This window comes from Lissotriton helveticus, chromosome 3_1 (genome assembly GCF_964261635.1).
Source record: "Lissotriton helveticus chromosome 3_1, aLisHel1.1, whole genome shotgun sequence".
Lineage (NCBI taxonomy): Eukaryota > Metazoa > Chordata > Amphibia > Caudata > Salamandridae > Lissotriton > Lissotriton helveticus.
This window is the reverse complement of record NC_136061.1, coordinates 44349875-44369038: the sequence shown is the minus strand read 5'-3', so window position 1 is coordinate 44369038 and position 19164 is coordinate 44349875. Positions and strand designations below refer to the sequence as shown.

The 19164-nt window shown below is 48.5% G+C and overlaps 1 protein-coding gene across 5 annotated transcripts in view; it reads right to left on the bottom strand.

Moving 5' to 3' along the window:
- Nucleotides 1–19164, bottom strand: part of ABCB6 (ATP binding cassette subfamily B member 6 (LAN blood group)) — a 306484-nt gene that overhangs the window by 190303 nt on the left and 97017 nt on the right. The window contains exon 2 of one of the 5 annotated variants that reach the window (XM_078679195.1): nt 14661–14716. The gene's annotated coding sequence lies outside the window, so the exon portion shown is untranslated. The other 4 variants (XM_078679194.1, XM_078679196.1, XM_078679197.1 and 1 more) reach the window with 4 other exon arrangements.

Below are 19164 nucleotides of genomic sequence, written 5' to 3'. Positions count from 1 at the left end.
TGCAGCACCCAACAAGGCGTACCAATGCGGTGCCTACACATGTGCAGGTATTGTGTAGCCTGCACCTCCTGGCCTCTGGGAGCTTCCAGGGGATAGTAGCGGCTGCTGGGGGGATATCCCAGCCCACAATGTCACGCTGCCTCAAGACTTTTGTTGACGCTATGCTTACCCAGCTACACCGACACATCAAATTTCCCACCAGCCAACAGGAATTGGACTTGACAAAGCTACAATTCTACAATGTAGCCCATTTTCCACATGTACTCGGATGCATAGACTGTACCCACATAGCCATCTGCCCACCAGCTGCCACGGAGTATATGTTCCGCAATCGCAAGTCGTACCACTCCCTCAACATACAGATGGTCTGCAATGCCAAGACATACATCACTGACATTGTGGCCCAGTACCCAGGGAGTACCCATGACTCCTATATATTCCGGCACAGCGGCCTCCACACACAACTGGCCAGGGGAGACTTTGGGGAAGGACACCTACTTGGTAAGTACACTTTGTCGACAATGTCACATTGCTATGAAGTAGCAGCGCAGCACAGGCACTCACCCTCTGCTCCTCTCATTCAGGTGACAGTGGCTACGCCCTCCGTGATTACCTCCTCACCCCATACCTCAACCCTGCTACACCCCAGCAACGGCGCTACAATGTTGCACATATTCGGACAAGGAATTGTATAGAAAGGACATTTGGGCTGCTCAAGAGCAGGTTCCGCATACTGCACAAGACAGGTGGGGCCATGTATTACAGTCCTGCAGTGTGCTGCCGCATTGTGGCTGTCTGCGCAATACTACATAACATTGCAACCAAGCGCCGGATACCTGTCGACATCTCTGGCAGTGAATCTGAAGGGGACGACCGGCCACCTGCACATGCGCGCCATGCACGCGGGGAGAATCCAGCTGAAGGCCACAGACGTCGCAACCACATCACACTGAACAGTTTCTAATGCACCCTCACCCCACAAATCACAAATGCATGCAAAAAGTAATAATGACACTACGCCAATGTGTGCTGCTAAAATAAATATTATTGTTTCATTCACAATAATGGTACCACTTTAAATGTTGTCATTGCTAACAGTATTTCAGCATACTGCTGTGTGAAAGGACAGGGCAGGCTTATACTCAGCCTGTGCCTGTAAGAGTCATATGAAGTCATGTGCGCCTCCTGCGCGTACCACCCAAGCGCCTCTGTGGCTCATCCTCATCCAAGGCACGTGCAGCTGCTGTGGGCCTGGTGCTGCGCCTGAGTGCCCCTACGTGTGAGGCAGAGTGGCTGCTCACACTCGATGTCCCCTCACTGGCATCATCACCCCCAACAGTGGCAGGTAGAGCAGGAGGGTGTAGTGCTGTCACGGCACTGGTCAGGTGCTCAAATACCCTGGCCACATCCTCGCAGCACTGGATGAGCTGCTGCTGCTGCGCAAGGGACCGCCGCGACAACTGTGATGTGGCATTGCTTATGATATAATTGGACCTGGTGTAGGCGGTCAGCCGGGTCAATAGCTGCCGGTGGCGGCGGCGTGCTGCGTTGCGCTGCGATGTATTTGCAGCAGTGCTGGCCTCCATGGCTGCAGTCATGCGGGCCATACCCTCCCCCACACCTGCCATGGCTACAGTCATGCTGGCCATTCCCTCCCCCACACCTTCCATGGCTGCCGTCATGCGGTCCATCCGGTCCCCCACTCCGGCAACATTGCGCCCAATGTTGTACAGCTGTAGCTGTATGGCACCTTGCTGGTGTGCTTGCAGCTGATGTATACGGAGCATGCGTCTTTCCACGCTCACTCTCACCAGCTCCTGTCCATTCCCCCTCCTGCTGATAGGTGCATTGGTCTGCAGGCGAGGCCTGCCACGCATGCTCTGCTGGCCTGACACAGTGGGTGGCCGCTGTGTTGCCGCTGTCGCAGGCCCTGATGTTGAAGCACCAGCTGCTGGTGGTGTCACGGCAGGCGTTGTTGGTGCGGCAGGGGCTGGAGGCACCCTGGTAGTGGACCTGGCTGCGGGAGTAGTTGCTGGGCCAGACGCAGGAGGCACCCTGGTGGTGGACCTGGCTGCGGGAGTAGTTGCTGCGCCGGACGCAGGAGGCACACTGGTGGTGGACCTGGCTGCGGGAGTAGTTGCTGCGCCGGACGCAGGAGGCACACTGGTGGTGGACCTGGCTGCGGGAGTAGTTGCTGCGCCAGACGCAGGAGGCACACTGGTGGTGGACCTGGCTGCAGGAGTAGTTGCTGCGCCAGACGCAGGAGGCACCCTGGTGGTGAACCTGGCTGCGGGAGTAGTTGCTGCGCCGGACGCAGGAGGCACACTGGTGGTGGACCTGGCTGCGGGAGTAGTTGCTGGGGCAGGGGCTGGTGGCTGTGTATGTGGCGGCACCTCCTCCTCATCCTGTGCCTCCTCATCTATTTGCAGCCTCTCGCTGTCGCTGCTGTCTGCACCACCTGTGAGGGGAAGTGGACGTTCATTAGTTGCATGTATCTGTCACACGTGCAGTTGCTACATGCATGCTGGGTGACATTCCCTGACTGGCTATGGCTTTGCGTACTTTGGAACCTGTCTGGCTGCATTGTGGTACATCTACATTGTGGCCACACTACATGTCCCACAATGCTTCAGGGCATTACCTGATGTGGAACGATGGCATGACTATGGAACAATATGGGAGGCTAATTGGTCATGGACATTCATAGGGGACAGGGTCGCAGTCGCATGCCACTTACCTTGGTTGTCTTGGGTGGGGCGGGATGAGTCCAGATGAGTCACTCCGATGACCGCCTCTGTCTCCAGGGTGTTCTCTACTTGGTCCTCCATGGGGATGTTTGGAGGGACTGTAGGTTCTCCCCCTCCAGTGCCCGATGACTCTCCAAGGCGCTCAGCCACCCTCTCTTTGGCACGACCTCGGAGGTCGTACCAGCGTTTTTTTAGTTCGTCCAGTGACCTATCAGCCACACCCACGGAGTTCACCGTGGACGCTATACCCTGCCAGATCCTGCGTTTTTCCTGTTCCGCCACCCTCCTAGAGTCCTTCCCAAACAGTTTTGAGTGGTTGGCCACCACCCCTTCTATTAAATGCTCCAGCTCCTGCTCGGAGAATTTTAACTTTCTCTTCCGCCCTGTGGTGTTGCTGGGCCCAGGAACTGCATCCTCAGACATTGCTGCACTGTACTTTCTGAGTTGTATCCAAACAGAATTGCAGGAGCTCTCCCAGTTGCTGACTCGAGGTCTGCCTCACTGTGGTGAATGGGGGTGGGCCCTGGCTGCTTCCTGGTTGTGATGTCATCGCTGTGCTCGACATGCGACTTCCCGTTTTCCCGATCTCGCGCTATTTGCTGTCCCGCTATTGACGAACTCGCTATTAGAGAATTCGCAATTCCGACACGGATGTAGCCGGTAATAGCGTATTTTATGCTATTTTCGATAATCGCAACCGGTATTAGCGGCCGCCTGCGATTCGCTTTACTTTCTCTAAATTTATCATGAATACCGTTTTGCGTGTCCTTGATAGCGAGTCGCTATTAATCGCTATTAGGGCCACGCAAAACGTCCCGTTGATGAATCAGGCTGAAAATGAGTATTCACACTCGAACAAGTACAATATTAGAGAATTCGATGGATAGTGGGTGTATAAAAACTACTATTCCCACTCCAGTGAGTGCAACAGAGAAAGCGTTGGATAGCGTAGGGGTAAATATTACTATTCCCACTCCAGAGAGTGCAACAGTAGGGAAAGCATTGGATAGCGTAGGGGTAAATATTACTATTCCCACTCCAGAGAGTGCAACAGTAGGGAAAGCATTGGATAGCGGGAGGGTAAAAATTACTATTCCCACTCCAGAAATTGCAACAGTAGGGAAAGCGTTGGATAGAGCAGGGGTAAACATTACTATTCCCACTCCAGAGAGTGCAACAGTAGGGAAAGCATTGGATAGCGGGAGGGTAAAAATTACTATTCCCATTCCAGAGAGTGCAACCGTAGGGAAAGCATTGGATAGCGGGAGGGTAAAAATTACTATTCCCATTCCAGAGAGTGCAACCGTAGGGAAAGCGTTGGATAGCGTAGGGGTAAATATTACTATTCCCACTCCAGAGAGTGCAACAGTAGGGAAAGCGTTGGATAGAGCAGGGGTAAACATTACTATTCCCACTCCAGAGAGTGCAACCGTAGGGAAAGCGTTGGATAGCGTAGGGGTAAAAATTACTATTCCCACTCCAGAGTGTGCAACAGTAGGGAAAGTAATATTTAAATAAGAATAAATTAATTTTCAATACCAATTTAAGAATTAAAATTAATTACCAATTACAAAATATTTAATAATTATTTATAAATACCAATTAATGTTATTTATTAAAAAATAATTACCTATTTATAATTAATTAACAACCAATTAATTTTCAAAATGTAATAAGTAATAAAAAAAATGACTAATTGTATTAATTAACAATAAATGATCAATACACAAACATAATAGAAATAATTATTTAATTACAATTACATTACTTCCCACACTATTTCCCTATAACCCACAACCCACTCTAAATAATAAATTAAAACAATTAACATAATTATCAATTAAACAATTAATTAAAATTACCAATACAAATTAATTAACAATTAATTAATTATCATTACATATAAATAAAAATACATATTTACTTAATTACAATTAAAGTACTTCCCACCCTATTCCCCTATAAACCCACAACCCGCTAAAGAACGAAAACGCAAAATTAAATTAAAAATAATTCATAAAAACTAGTATTTAATTTACTATAATTAAATTACTTCCCACCCTATTCCCCTATAAACCCACAACCCGCTACGAAATTAAATTACGCAAAAATTAAATAACATAACATTCATTACTTTAAAAAAAATTAAACATACATTACAAAAATAATATACATTTTAACACATATACTAGCATACATAACAGTAAAAAAAAATTATATTATGGAAAACAATATTTTAAATTCGATATTATGGAAATCGATATTTCTTATCTCAATTTCGATATTCTATCCAACTATATTTTGGTAATTCAATATTCTGGACTCTCTATATTTTTAATTCGATATTCTGGGCAGTCTATATTTTGGATTCGATATTTAGGGTGTTCACCGTAAGGAGTTTGCTTTGTCTCAGGCCCTCTGAATACACCCTGTTCAACAACTTCCAGGGGGTGCCCCCGCCCCTACCCCCGTGGATGATAGCGCTTAAACATGTAACTGCTACAACAGCGCCATGAACACCCCACAAAGGGCACAAAATAATCTAACACTTGAATATGAGCCTCCCGAGACACAACGACGGGGGCGAGACACAAACGTGTACAACCTGCACCGCATGAGGACATCACGTCACACCCGACACAATACATAACACATTACGAAACCCGGCAACGCGTGGCACGGAGCAACATCTACAACTGGCACAAGAGCATCGTGGAGACACCTGGTGACAGGGCACAATGCCCACAGCTGCTGCAACACACTGCGAGGGCATCACATTACAAAGAAGGCAATACAAGTGGAGCGTGAAGACGGCGGGGCACAAGTGACACAATAAGAAATGTACGACTGGCAGGAAATCGCTAGAACTGCACGTGGATGGATGGCACAGCACAGTGATACTGGAGCGCCACGAAGACATCACCCCCCCCACAGGCGCCACAAAATACAGAAATGGAACAGCAATGGCGTGACAAGGCCCGATTACAAAGAACAGAGTAAAAATGTATCTAATGTAACTAACTGAAGCTCCACCAATGCACCTCAGTCCTGACCTTTGACTCACAGCTCCTCCAATGCACCTCAGTCCTGACCACTGACTCACAGCTCCACCAATGCACCTCAGTCCTGACCTTTGACTCACAGCTCCTCCAATGCACCTCAGTCCTGACCTTTGACTCACAGCTCCACCAATGCACCTCAGTCCTGACCTTTGACTCACAGCTCCTCCAATGCACCTCAGTCCTGACCACTGACTCACAGCTCCACCAATGCACCTCAGTCCTGACATTTGACTCACAGCTCCTCCAATGCACCTCAGTCCTGACCTTTGACTCACAGCTCCACCAATGCACCTCAGTGCTGACCTCTGACTCACAGCTCCACCAATGCACCACAGTCCTGACCTTTGACTGACAGCGCCTCCACCAATGCACCTCAGTCCTGACCTCTGACTCACAGCGCCTCCACCAATGCACCTCAATCCTGACCTTTGACTCACAGCTCCTCCAATGCACCTCAATCCTGGCCCGAGCCTCTTGCACAGCGCAGCCGAGCCAGCGCACGTCAGTCCTGTCCCCAGGGTCTCACATTCTGACAAAGCACAATTAGACTGCTCTACAGACCTTCACATTTCATGCTGAACTGCGAACACGGGGCTTCATATATTCACAGACCATCATCTCCCTCTAGTGGCCGAATCCGCCCTCCCCCAGGTTCAAGGGCTGAGCGTTACACAACAGAAACCTGCAGCGTCACGGCCACGAGTGACGCCTGGTGTGATCTTGCACCATTGTGCTGTGGCACGGCCGCTCTCACAAAGGAAGTCAGTGCCCCTCTGCCCTCACCAGCGCTCCCTCCCTGGCCCTGCACCTCTGTGCGCTGTAGTACAGCACCCCCAGAGAGCAGGGCATGGGGAAGGGGCCCTCACCAGGGGGCAGGAGGGACCTCCGGACTCAGGGGTGCAGCGGCAGGCAGGGCTCAGCCCCAGCGCTCCCTCCCTGGCCCTGCACCTCTATGCGCTGTAGTACAGCACCCCTCAGGGAGCCGTGTATTGGAGGGACCTCACCAGGGAGCAGTGCATGAAGGGACCCTCACCAGGGGGCTGTAGGGACCTCCGGACTGACCAGGGTGTCAATGGGTTCAGCAGCACCAGCGCTCCCTTCCTGGCCCTGCACCTCTATGCGCTTTAGAAGAGCACCCCTCAGGGAGCAGGGCATTGGAGGGACCCTCACCAGGGAGCAGTGCATGGAGGGACCCTCACCAGGGGGCAGGAAGACCTCCGGACTTACCAGGAGGCAGTCACTCAGTCAGGGTGCAGCAGGCAGGGCTCAGCGCCAGGGCTCCTCCCTGACCCTGCGCCTCTGTGCACGGTGGTCGAGGACCCCTCAGGGAAGAGTGCATAGAGGGACCCTAACTTACCTACAGTCAGTGAGTCAGTCAGTCAGGGGTGCAGCAGCAGCAGGCAGGGCTCAGCAGCACTCACAACAGATCCCTGCTCTCACAGGCATGCAATGTTAGGGTGACTCGGCATGTTTTGCACCAAGGAGCCCCTGGGTCCTAGCGCCGCCTACAGCCTGTGTCCCCCGGGTCCTAGCGCCCTCTGGCTCCTGAAGGCACTGTGCTCTTTAAGGCGCTAGCAGCCAGGAGCACCTCGGCGCTGGACTGGAGGAACCCACGGGGCCTGGGGACAAGGGCGGCGGCACCCCCAAAGCACGGCAGACAATGACCTTTTCCAGAGTGTGTCACAGATTGAAGCAGGGACGTTTAAGAATTTTGGGGCCCCTGTTCGGGCCAGCTTTGATTTTATAATCCAGTTTCAGCTTTTTCCTGCTCTCTTTCGTCAAACTGTCAATGTGTGTACATCTGCAATTCATGGGTAGTGAAGTGTGCTTTTATTATTGTAGCGCAGCGGCAGTTCACTAATATTACTGCAAGTAATCTCTGCCACGCCTCTTTTCTCCTATGTGAGGTCCTGTATTGATATAAAATAAACTTTTTATATGAATGTTGAGTGAAACATAAACACATTTTGTCTGCCAAATTTCTGTAATAGACTCTTACACATTAAAAATAAATGATAGAAAAAACGCTATTTACAACACTCTGTTTAAAAACGATTCAAGCCCACCAGGTGAAGACTCTCTACAGAACAGAGCTGGCTCTATCAGGGCCCCCCCTGAAAGGCTGGGGCCCGGGGCCAGGGCCCACTGTGCCCAAGCCTTAGAACGTCTCTGGATTGAAGCCCTCTGCAGCCAGCCATGCACCGCGGCAACGGCAGTAACTGTGACCGTAGCCATAGACTGACACGGCTCAAAGATGTTTAACAATCATAGACACGTTGCATTCAGAGTTGTCTTCATCTGTGGGTATAGTCATCATAATATTGCAGCTGTCGTGTGCGCACCCTAAACCCCTCCCCCTCGCCTCCCCTCAAATGTGTCTTTATGGTAAGTGTTGACATAGGCAGTCGGGTGACGTCAGGGCTCCCTGCCCCGGCTCATTATACTCTGTTTTTTATTACCTGTTTCGATAAAGCAGTGTTTCGCAATCGCATTGCAATGGTTTGCGTAGTGTGTGTCTACTCAGAGGGGACCCCGAGCTGGGAGGACAGCAGCCCCTCCAGGCTGAAAGGCAGCGCGTGTAGCGAGGTTTGTAGGGTGAGAGCTTCAAACATTGACTGTAGCAAACACGGACCCATGCAGACTCCCACACCTTGCAAAGCACCTCACAGCCTGTCTCTCCAAGTTCAAAACTGCACGGATTTCCACGCGTGCACCACTTTTTAGGTCGAAGGCCTAAAGGCTGCGCTTGCGCAGTCTTAGGCCGGAGATTTAATGATTCTTAGTAGCGCTGTAGGTCCCGCCTTCCTGCCCCGTCTCTCCTCCATTGGCTGGCTTCCTAAACGAAGGCCAGCCATTGGAGGAGAGATGCGTCACTCCAAACAAGCCCCGTCTTTTTCGGATTCGGGGGCGTAATTTTTGCTGTTCTTTAGACAGTGACGTCATGCGTCACTCAAAACAGCAAAACCACGCCCCCGATTCCGAAAAATTCGGAACCCTGTGGCAGCCATTTTCCTTTCCCCGCAGTGAGGGTGAGACTTGAGCCTCTGCCTCTGCCCCCGTTTGTGCCGTGCATTTGCCCCGCTCCTTGGCGATTTTCGGGTCCCCTGGCATGTGCCCACCCTGCCAGGGACATCGCCGTTTAATTTAAGGCCGGTGCCCACCCGGCATTGCCAAAGACTTCACCGCCGGGCCCGGGATTCCCACACGCTGCACCCGCTTTCCTGCTCGGGGCCGCGCTGCTATTGGCGGACCCCTGAGGCAGGAAGACAGGCAAACGGAGAGAGGACGGAGGCCGGCCTACAAGCAAGCCGGAAGTCCCGCCGCGGAGGAGAAGGAGCCAGCCGCCGTCCCATCTGTGAGCAAAGTGCTGGTCTGTGAAGAAAAGCTGCACTTCACTCAGAGGCAGCAGTGTGCGCAGCACTGTCTCTGTGGGAGAGCTGTGTTGTGTCCCAAGCTGAGGCGTGCACCGGACCTCTCCTTCTCCAGGCGGGTACAGCAGATACTGTGCACGGGACCTGTCCCCCCCGGCCGGCCGGAGAGCTGTGCAGCAGAGTGCACGGAAGCAGTCCCGGCGGAGAGCTGTGCAGCAAAGCAGAGGCATGCCCCTCTCAGCCTCCTGCTGACCGTGGACAGGGCTGCGCCGCCGAGGTTCGACTGACGGTAAGGGTAACGCTCTGAAAGTTGTCTCCGTCCTGGCCATCCAACTCTCACGGCTCCCTCTCCCACTACCCTGACCTGCTTGACACTCTCTGATTTTGTTTTTTTATTTTTTTCCCCCATCGCTGAAACCCCCATTTTGATCTCGGTGCAGCTCTATTCCTGCCCTTCGGCATCTCCTGTTGCAGTTCTGGGAGATGTACACTGCTCTGCCTGTGCATTCGTCCCTGCCCTTGTGCTCCTCACCCTTGCCCATCAGCTTCTCAAGCTGTTTGTGGTGGGAGCCATGCCCTGCTGTGCCAGTGTACCTCATTCCTCGCCTGCCCTCTCACCTTTGGCCTTCCGCACCTCTGTAAGCGCGCTGCAGCCTTGGAGCGCTGCTTTTTAGTTTTCGCCTGCAGAGCGCTTGCAAAATCTCTTGTAATTAAAAAGAAAAATATTGAAACAGGTTTACAGCCCACCCATTAGTTACAATTGGTTATCTGTGCGGTCACTCCCATACAGTTTGCGGTTGGTGGCAAGTGTCCTCCCACTAGCCACATGATTCTTGAGGTACATTGATTTAGTTAGGTTCTAACACTCCATAAGAGTGCATGTGTTTCCCGACTGTCTTCCCTCTAGCAGCTCACCCTTTCCATGACACTTCCTGCACCCAGAGCATCTTTCCCCCGCGTCATTGCTTACACCAGCCTCCACGCACACTCTTAAACACCAAGTAAACCTTGGTAAACCCGTAGACCACGTGGCACCCACAAGTAAGTAGCAGGCAGGAAAGGGATCGCCTTGGTAAGTCCTAAAATCTTTAATCTGCAGCCCGCCCCGGTTTGTAAGAAAGCATGCTCCCTTTCCTTGCATACTCTATGCTAGCGATAAATGTGCCATCTGTTGCACTGCACAGGTATGCGCTAGATCCATGCTGTGAGGAGAACCGCACACAATGCGGCATTAATTCTAGTTATGGTATTTCGTGGAATTGAAAAATGAATCATTCTCTTATTTGAGTATCAGAATGTTGGCAAGCATGAGGTGGAACACTCTTGATGTCATTTGACACTGAACAGATTATTCTGTGGCTTTTTTTAGGACTTTTGCCTCATTTTGCTTACTCTGTCCTCCGAAGTTTCCCCTGTTATTGTCTTAATTTTTTACAAGTACATGAATAGGCAGTACATTTCACCCCCCTTACCCCACTCTTCTGTCTATTCACACTCACGCCATGTGCCCAGTGGGTCCAGAGAACCGCACGTTTCTGGGGCTCGCTCCACAGCAGACCTGCAAAGTAATCTGTTTTTTTAAAGCAGGTCCGTCATATGGCACGTTACTTGGCATATCCTCTTAGGTGTTGAGAGGGAGTGACTTTGCTAAGATGGGGAGCTAGTGGTGTTTTCCAACGTAAGGAGTTCTTCTCGCAATGGCTGCCATGTGTCACAAGGTCTACATGCTATTGGTTGCCAGTTAGCGTATAGCTCACAGTTAGTGTTACAGTGGATTAAGCTGTTAAGCCTTGCTTTTTTTGTGTAGGAGAGTGCTTGCTGCCTCAAAGCGGCGTGAGGTTTTAGGGATGTCATGTACATAACCTAAGAGCGCTCGTTCTGGTGAGGGTGTGATTATGATGTGAGTCATGTGTGACAGCTCTGCAAATATGACCATCCAATATTGTTCATCCTATCTCGGCTCCACGTCATACGTGCAAAGTCCACAAGCGGTGTGTAGCATTTGGTGCATGTGTCTCTCACTACCTCACTCTCTAGCTCACAACCTCACAACTTCACTCTCTCTCTCTCTAACTCACTACCTCAATCACTCTCTATCTCACTACCTCACTCTTTCTATCTCACTAACTCACTCTCTCTTTCACTACCTCTCTCTCTATCTCACTACATCACAACATCACTCTATGCTTATATCTCACTACCTCACAACATCCCTCTCCCTCACTACCTCACTCTTTCTATCTCACTAACTCACTCTCTCTTTCACTACCTCTCTCTCTATCTCACTACATCACAACATCACTCTATGCTTATATCTCACTACCTCACAACATCCCTCTCCCTCACTACCTCACTCTTTCACTAACTCACTCTCTCTTATCTCAATACCTCACTCTCTCACTACCTCACACTCCCTCTATTTCAATACCTCACTCTCTCTCTGCTAATGCAATAGGTATCACATATACAAAAAAAAGCTAATGCCAATAGAAATGACAATGCCATTTATTTAGGGATACAAACAAGATATTAAAAAAATAATGAGCAATACCAATAGCTCTACCTATAATATTGCAGAGACCATTGCATTGTAAATGCTTGTTAGCTATCTGATTCACTGTCGGGGACACTTTTATTTTGATGCCTGCACCTGTTTTTCTGACCCTACACCGCCCCCGACTCCAACCGCACGAGAGTGATGTATTTTACAGGCTGTTTGAGAAACTGGATTTTAAGTAGTGGGTCTGCGTTCCTACAAAGCTAAGTAACCTAGTAACAGAAGTAAACAGCAGGTTCCCCTGGAAGGTGCTGGCCAACGGCTTTCCTAAGAGAAAGGCGTGGCAAAGTATTTGTAGCGCCAGTAAAACAACATTAAATTACATTAAGCAAACAAAACACACAAGAAGCCTGTTTGTAAAAAATGAATGAAGTTTAGTGATGACAAAAAAGTCAAACATGTGTGAAAATGATTAGAAGTTGTGATGAAAAGGACAAAGGCACATTAAAGCACTGGTGACGTCAATGCTAGTCCACGGGGCGCGCACGGCCGCGTCCGAGGCGCGCTCTTGGGAAACTGACCTGGAGCATAGGTCGATAAAGAGTAGAACTTTGCCCTAGTAAACCAATTTAGCTTCTCTTAGTGTTTTTTTTTAATTGTACTTATATATTTCTACAAAATTACATTCAGGGGATTCTAACAAATTGAGACGGGACATTATAATTGAGCTCACAGATCTAGGCTCATGTGGACGGGGAATAAATAAACTGGCTTCGAGTAGTCAAGGCTCGCAACAAGAGAGCACAGCCATGCACTTCCCAATACACAGTTTGAGGGTAAACATCCTTTATAACGCAACTTTTACCACGCAGTGCCTTTACGACGCAACTTTTACAACGCAAACCATTACAACGCATTGCGCTGGGGGGGCGCTCTAGGATAGGGAATAGGTTTAATGTACTATCCAACACCTTCCCTACTATCCACGGGGACTGGAGTTGGAATAGTAAATTAAACTATTCACTATCCAGCGCCCAAAAGCATTATGCGTTGTAAAGGTATTCGTTGTAAATACCGCGTTGTAAAGGCATGCGATGTAAAAGCATGTGTTGTAATGTCATACATCCCAGTTTGAGTAGTGCTGGGGCCTTTCCTCCCCCCACCCGCAATGACCCAGCCATGGCCCGTCCTATCATCTCAGACACACAACCCTCTCCCCCAGCCACCTTTGAGAAGTCCCATCCTTGTGCGCGCTCCAGTGTGCCCCCTCCCTCCGGACCACCTGCCGTGAAAGAGAAATATGAACCTTCACACTGACTTTCGCCTCTCACCAATATCATCCACGGTTAAATATGGTCTAAAGGGCCCCCATGTATTTTGGGTCATGCGGGCGCGACATGAGTGACGCATATGGGTCTATGTGTCCTTACAATCAGCCACGCATGGCCATCATTGTCTCATCTTCGGTGCAGGCACCTTCACCCCATTCCAGCGCCGCCCTCCTTTAGGGCAGCGAAAGTGCTGGTGCTGTAAAGCACTGACAGCACCCACAAGCGTCTTTTACGCAGCCAAGAAGTGCCACCAGACGAGAAGGTATAATCTGCAATTTGATCATGTTTGATGGTGCATAAAATACACCCTGCGGTTAGGAAAAAATGTCTGGGCAAAAGCAAAAAGTCAGCAATTGGACGTTGACATCGTAACCAGCTCTGGTCAGTAACCAGCCTACCTCTGAAGAGGCATGCCATAGTATAATATACCTAGGATTCAAGGGTTTCAGTTAAAACCGATTATAACCAGCATAACACCACTGAAGGGAATATTTACTTTTCAGTAGAAACCTGAAAGCACTGGAATTCGCCTCATGTGTAATGTTTTTATTGCTTGGCTGTTATACATTATAAGTGCAGCACTTTTCTGTGATGCGTGTTAGTTAATGCTATGACCCACCCGAGCCATTGTAAGTTAACTAATATGACTTTTGACCATTTGCAAGGTCCCGAGACCAGCCGGACCTAGTTCCACTCGTGTATGGGAGCAGGGCCCACTTCACATGGCTTCAGCTCACTGGGTACTGTATGTGCCTGTGTGGTGGCAGCATGAACTCTGAGCAGTGTCTCAGTTCAGGGCAAGTGTCGTCTCCAAGATGCCAACCTCACTCATTCAGAGCAGGACAGAACTTTGCTTTCTGAATGATTAGGATTATGACAACAAATGCCACTGTGCCTAGGAATGCCTCCAGGATCAGTGTCCTCCCATAAAACACTGCTTTTGTTCAGTTTGTATCATGATGTCATGAAAAGCGCGCGGCCTATATGAGCCACATCCCTGTATACAAAAGGGTCAGGGCAGTGGCCATAACATGAACATGGCCCAGAAGGAATCTCTGCGCTGATTTGAACATATATATTAATTTAAAAACTCTACGTGTTGGTGAATGAACTAACTGCACACAGCAGAGCTCACAAACCCGAGTAGGCAACAGCCACTCAGTCTTCCTAGTAGGCGCTATAATCAGCACAGTTTCAGCAAAAAACAGGTGCCTAGACCCGTTCTGAGCCTGGGCACGGATGAAGGATGTTCTCATGATACAGCCCAGCATCACCTAGATGAACCTTCATTCCTAATGCCTCTATGTCAAAAGGAAGTCTGGGACTTAGGGTGCTCAAAGAGGCTCGACAGCTGTCAAGATCACCGGTGCAAACCACTGTGATCGCATTTAATGAAAATATATAGAGCGCTGACCCTTCTTTACCCAAGATGGAGACGGCATAAGAACAGTGTTAGTGGACACAGCATAGAAGACAAAGGTGCCTTGTGCAATGGTCACACCTTTCCCACAGGAAGGCAGCCCCACACTGACTTCAAATAAACAAAGGACCGCGTGCTAGGTACAAATCAATGCCTACTTTTCATTGTGCTGGATTTCAAATAAACACAACATCCCCCTGTGAAGTGAACGGGTTAAAGAATCTAAACTTACCTGCACAAAACAATCCTTAGTAGGCAACTCCCTTATTTCACTTGCCGACAGCCAGTCTAAAGAGAGAAAAAAGGACAACATTATGGGAAGAAGAAAGAAGACATGACATAGAAACAAGACTCACAACAGAGAGAGTGTATAAAGAGGAGGAGGAGGACTTTAAAAAGAAAACAAAGAACAAAAATACAATGGGGTGAATACACACTGGGTTAATTATGGCGCTCACAGTTCATGTACTTATACACTAGGCCTCCGTGTCTATCCCTGTGCTTTAAAGGAAGGAGGAATCACCCTGTCCCTAGAAATTAGATCCCAAAGATCTATTAAATGCTACAAACATAAACCTCGAGCACATGCTTGATCATAACATATTTCATATTAACAATTCATGCTCAAGAGTTCTTTTGATAGTCTTTATTTTCTTAGCTTCTTTTGCCCAGCCAACACGTGTTTCGTTCAATAGAGAGTTCCCGCGACTTCTTCAGGGCTAAAAGATATAATAAACACCTGGTTGTAGTGTGCAAACTACACACCCATCCCCAGAGCACCGGTAATTGAGGTGCTGCAGTTTTCTAATTACATAGTACGAAGAGCGGTGTGTCTTGTAGGTGGAAACCCATCCATGCACACTCATTTGGACCATTATTCTAATCTCTGTCATATGTATCCACATTAATCTACCACTTAACATGCACAATTGAAGTGTTAACATATGTATATTGAAATGGGGGACGTGATGCGCTTCTGCAAAACATTTTTTTAGGTGTATTGAATTCACCCAAAGGTGATTAAGCCACCAGGCCCATCTGTTGTTCTCAAAGTCCCATGAAAGTAATACTGCCCTCACACATAGAGAGCACATACCTGGCTTCCTTACTAACAAGTGGCAATTAAACCTGTTGTAGAAACAATCAAGGAAAATACGTTATTTTCTTTGCACACGTTCACTCCCCTCCCTTCCATTGACTGAGATCATCCGATTGATCGTTCAACCTTAATTTCTCATGCAGTTTCCCGAGACTCAATCCCCAATGTAGCCATGGATATCCCCTTCTCTAGTTTCTACGCAATTTGCCAGCAGACCTGCTAAACTTACCTTGACTTATCAGCACGAGCACTTTTATAAATTTGTAACCTGGTCCTGATGAAGGCCTAAAATCAATACAGGCCGAAACGCCGTCGACCCTGCAGTGTAACTTAAGGCGCCATCCTCCTGGTCCCAAAATACCAATTTTGTTCATCATTGTATCACAAGTATGGGCATCGACTAGAGTCCTTTGTATCTATTATTGCTTTTTTTGCGCTGATCTCCTGCTGTATAACCCCCCTCACTTGTCACTTGCACCGTTCCCCTTGAAACATGCCCTTGTGCATTGTTTTGTAACAGGTTACATGACATTTAATGTAACAAGGTGCTGTTTGTTCTGACTCATCTATTAATTATATGAAAAATAATTTGCACATTAAATTTTTGTTTGATTCATTGTCTCCCTTCTCCTTTTCTTAAAAATGCCCCTTTCTTTTTTGCAACATATCTTGTGCATAATCTTCTACAAATTGCCAACTAAATAATACCCATTGAGACATTGTTGTATGTTACTGATTTAGATCTCGGCGGACAGGTTAATCCGTCACAACGGTGATGGATATCCTGTGCGTCCAAATATAAATCCCATAGTGACGGAGTAAGCTGTCTCCCAAGATCTAAATCAGGCCCTAAGAGTCTGCAGCTCCAAGTCAGACTGCTGAGTGCAATCTCCCATTTACTGGCAGCCAAACTTGAGGATTCTGAGGGCTGATCCTGATGTCATAATGTCCGAATTATTGGGGTACCAGAACACTCAGAGGGGCAGGCTCTATTTTGAGGAACTAGTGCTCAAACACTTCCAGCTTCGGGTCTGTCCAAATATTTTTAAGTGGAACGGACACACGAGTCCCAGGTACTCCCTAGAGCCAGAGTCCCGTGTCCCAACCTTGCTCATATTTTCAACTATTGGGACCAGGAGGTAATCCACCAAATTGCCTGAGCTGCACCCCTGGTCAAGTGTGACAATGCTACAATCACCTTTTCCCCCAGACTTTACACATTGAGCACATCGTTTGTGCAGGTCCTTTCTGGAAGTGAAAAAAGAAAGGAGCCAGCGCAACCTCAAATACCAAATGATATTCTCGCCAACATTGCGGGTGATGGAGGACGGTAAGACCTGGTACTTCACCAACCCGGACGAGGTCTGGGAGTGGCTGGAGGAAGACGAGGTCACCACTCAAAGCAACAGCAGAGGTATGAAGAGGTCACGCAAGAGCTGGGGGCTGATACCAACTAGGTACACCTCCCTGATCTGACGGGGGGGGGCACCGTTCCTGCCAGGGGGCTTCCCCCTCCCCGACTGGACCTTGGTAGTGAAGATCGTGGATGAGGCACCTCGTACTTATCCCTGAAAAGGCCAAGATACATTGAACTGCAGCTGGGGCACCAGGCATCTGCCCTTGAGTATTACTGATCGCAGATCCCAGAGGTGAGAGCACTGAGGCTCCTTGTATGTTTATAACTGTGGTAACATTACAATTTCTCTATTCTAAGGGGGGTTGCGTGGACCCACGGTGGTACCCACAGCCTCCTTTAGTTTATATTATCTTTGAGGTGAGACACGTTGTGAAAAGTTGGGGAAGCAGACAGTTTTAGGTCCCTCATGCAGGATGGCAGGGTGGGAGGATGGTTTTGGGGGTAGTGTTATTCATTTCATGTGTTTTTCTTTTCTTTTTTATGCAGTTTTGGACTAATAGTGATCGCTCCAGATGGCCATGGTGGTGGACTGTACTGTGGGTCCCCTTGTCCTTTCGCCATTACTTACCCCAGCAGGGCAGCCCAGTGTAGACCCCAACTAGCTAGTCCTGATGTCCCGTAGACAACTGTGGTGGTCTGTGCTGGCCTGTTCTGCAGTTTGGAGAGGTCCCCACTGTGGGTTCAGTGCTTAATTTGTTAAAAATAAATGCCAGGGCCCACGTCAAGAGGCCACTGCAGCTTGCACCAACTATTGCCCCTACCAGTGCTACCAACACAACAACTATCACATTCCTACAAGGGTGACAATATTTATGAGAGGGACAGTGGTTCAGAGGAGGCCTAATTAGGTCCAGTAACACAAGGTTAAATATTATTTTGTCTAATGAATAAATCGGTTGGGGAGCAGCATTCATAGTGCAACATGTATATATTTAATCACAGTAATATGCAGATTAGTATTTACACAAATACGTTCAGGAGCTCACATAAGTGACGAGGGTGCGTAACGTGACTGAGTGAAAGTGACACTATACGAAATATCACACGGATAGAAAAGGAAATCCAAAACAATATGTACAATTGGGGGGATTTTCAACAGGGGGTCGACGACGTTTCGATCTTTAGTTATTTTAGATCATCTTCAGGACAGGGTGAGCGTTCTGAAATGGTTAGGGAGTAAAGTGATTTTAGTCTTGGTCTTGTTTGGGGGAAGGGTTGGTTTCCACATAGTCTATTTGGAGGAGATTTCTTCATTTGGTAAGTAGATCTAAACAATTACCAAGATTGTCCATTCGTAAATCGTAGTTAAGAAGATTGGGACATCGTGCGTGGAAGCTTGGTTTCGCTCCTTTATTCAAGGCGAAGTCATGATGGTGGAGAAAAGGGACAGGAATTGCTATGTATGTCCTTATAGATCTCGGACTGTGGCCTCGGGTCTGGATTGGATGTCCTTATATGCAAGTCAGGAAGGGTGTCTCTTATCCTCGAGGCTGCCGTTAATGCTGAACTTGCATATAAGGAGATTCAATCCAGACCCGAGGCCACATTCCGGGATCTATAAGGACATAGATTAGACAAAGAGCACCACAATGTCATAAGTGCAGGTGCAGATAATTAGGTGCCTGTGCTGAGCACCAGAAACCACCAGCATAAAATAAGCACTGGTCTTCCTGATTTCTCTCTCTGATGACCCCCCTGTCAGCTGACGTAGGTGCTTCAGGGTGTTATCCTGAACGTCAACAGGCTAGGTGACAAAGTTAAATGGGGAATGGTCTTGCAATATCTTAAACATTACTCAGCCGAAATTGTTTTTTTGCTAGAAACACACCTTGAAGGCAATTCCTGTTGAGCCATAGACAGGTACAAAATAGTTGGCTATGTGGTATATACAAGGGGTCTAGAGGGGTTGAAGTTCTCATGCGTAAATGTAATCCCCCTAATAGTGCAATGGACTTGGCCAGATCCAAATGGGAGCTATGTGGCCTTGACAGGACAATGGGAAGGCACTTAATATCATTTTCCTCCACATCTCTTCCAAGCTTCATGACGCGGCATTCGAGGATTTGGGTGGTTTCTTCTCCAGTTCCCCGACGGCATCCTATTGTTAGGTGGGGACTTTACCAACACCATTTGTGAGGTCCAGGCGATGTCCTTCTCGACACCAGAGAGCAACATGGCGCCCACTTGCTGACTTTATGTCAGCATTTGGACTAACAGACA